Raw genomic sequence first — 2,473 nt, 5'->3', positions numbered from 1 at the left:
AACAGAAGTCACTGACTACGGGTTCCCAGGAAGCCCCAGAATTGTCAGGTGTTTGTTTCCTTCCTATAGACCTCAGACCTTCAGAGGAAGTGGGTCAACTGGGGCCTGGCTGCCTCAGGGAGGGGCTTCCAGGAGGATGAAAGGGTGCAGGGGTGAGGTGATGAGGGGAGAGGACGCCCAGCCTAGACTCTGGAAGTGCAGCAGCCATAGCAGCGCCCACCTTGTCTCTGGGGAGCCTGGAAGCACACAGGCTGGCTCCACTCACTCCACTGGCCTGTGTAACGCTCCTCCTCTGCCACGTCATCCTCCAGTGTGGCCATCCGGACACGCTGCCTGGCCTCAAGGATAAAGCCGGGGTCCAGCTCAAAGGCTTCAAGTATGAGCCAGGTCACCCCGACAATGTGATCCCCGTGCTGGGCTCGCTGCGGGGGTAGGGGCAGTTAGCAGGTGCTGAAGGTGGGGCTGGGTTCCTCAGTCCTCAAGAATACACAAACGCACATGCTCACACAGCATACACAGGAACACACCTGTGTTCACACAGGTACACTCACCACATTCACATGCACACACACAGAGAGAAGGCACACTCACACTCACACGCAGATACGGCTGCATCTGCCCACCCATACACACATGCACACACAGGCAGACATGTCTACAGGCACACTTTCACACTCCTCACACTTGCATGCACAGTCACACACACAAGCGTGTGCACAGAAGCAACTCACCACACTCACATACACACTCGTACACATAGACATGCCCACGTGCACACTCACATATACAAACACAAGGCACAGGCACACTCACAGGTACACTTACAAACACAAACATGGGCACGCTTACATGTGCACACACGTAAACACATGCACACTTATCACACATGTACACACTCACAAACACAGGCACGCTCACCCTGTTCACATACACACACAAGAAGCACACACGTGTGCATGTCAGCATGTGTGTTCACACACACACCTGGCTCCAGTTCCTCCCCTGCTCTTCACTCCGAGTTGACCTCTCCTTATTTAGAGTGGGGAGTCTGCCCTGGACTGCTGCTCCCAGGAGAGAGGACCCCAGGGGAAGCCAGTCAAAGTGTTACCTCCCAGGCCTCTTCCTGCCTCTTGACGCCCAGCTCATAGCCGAGAAGAGTGACGTTGGCTCCACGGCAGGACTGATGCTGCAGATCAGGATGCAGGGGCCAGAGCTGACATGTTCTGTGAGTCAAAGAGTGGGTCCAGCTTCACTGGAACAGAGAGAATCCATGTAAGGCTGAAGCCCCATCGGTCTGGGGTGTCAGTCACACACCCAAGACTGGGGATCTGCAAGATTCCCAAGGGGCATGGTCAAGGCCCTTTCAGACCAGGCACCTCACTGGGAGACTGGTCCAGAAAAGCCCCAGGTGGGACAGGACAGCAGTGACTTCCTCTGGCCCCTGCAGTAACCACGTGGGCCTTCCCCTCCCAGGGGCCAAGCCTGCCCCCAGCCCTGGATCTCACTTGGCAGGGACTGAGAACACTCACTGGGCCACAGGGGTCACAGCCTGCAGGGCCCTTCTTCTAGCCCCAAGCAGCCAGGATGTTCTTGCCGAGGGGCCCTGCTCCAGGCTTATAGCCGCTGTTCACTGTGTCTCCAGGGCAGGTACTACAGCTCCACCAGGCTGACCTGCTTCCTCCCAGACACGCAGTGGTAGAAAGTGATGATGAAATTGTCGGATGGCAGGAGCACTGCCTCAGGCGGCAGCACCACAGTGCACTCACTGCCCTGCAAGATGCACTTGTGTGTGCCGCCAGGAGCCTGGTTGCTGGAAAGGACATATGTCAGCATCCCCGGGCTGCTACACTGTCCTGGCATATCTGCTACAATCCTGGGGACCCCACCCTCATCCCCGTCCAGGTGGCCATGGCCCTCCACCCTCACCTAGTGAAGAGGAGCCCGGGCCGGGAGCCCTGGCCCAGCTCTGGGACAGACCAGTAGCAATCGATCCTGAGAATGTTGTTGGTGAGGCAGGTGAAGTTTCTAGCCTTTGGCCCTGGAGACAGTGACCACTGGGAGTCTACAGTGAGCGCTTCAGAGGAGAGCTGAGTTGGGGGGCTGAGGGGGATCTGACAGCTGACACCCTAGCAGGGCAGTCAGTAGTGAATGATCCCAGAATCTGTGCAGGGAAGCACTGGGAGGCCTGGAAGGGGTGGGCTCTGACCCATGGTACACGGGCAAGTCAGACCCGGAGAGGTGTCAAGAGGGTGAAGGAAGGGAGACCAGGGTCAGTCCAGGGACTGAAGGTAGGGAAGTAAAGGTAGGGAGAATAGAGACGGAGGTCCAGGCTGACCCCTAGAGGACACGCCCCAGCACAGTTTGGGCCAAACCTTTCCCTAGGGTCTCGGCATCGGACAACCCAGTCCCCCAAACATGCCCTAGTTATCCACTCACCTCATACAGACACCAGGGCCCAACCCTCACCTCGTCC

At 57.5% G+C, this 2,473-nt stretch overlaps 1 pseudogene; it reads right to left on the bottom strand.

Moving 5' to 3' along the window:
• The window catches only part of LOC105543339, a 41,208-nt pseudogene that overhangs the window by 18,799 nt on the left and 19,936 nt on the right, over positions 1-2,473 (bottom strand).

This window comes from Mandrillus leucophaeus, unplaced genomic scaffold (assembly GCF_000951045.1).
Source record: "Mandrillus leucophaeus isolate KB7577 unplaced genomic scaffold, Mleu.le_1.0 Scaffold28, whole genome shotgun sequence".
Lineage (NCBI taxonomy): Eukaryota > Metazoa > Chordata > Mammalia > Primates > Cercopithecidae > Mandrillus > Mandrillus leucophaeus.
The sequence above is the reverse complement of the archived record's forward strand: the minus strand, read 5'-3'. Positions and strand labels throughout refer to the sequence as shown.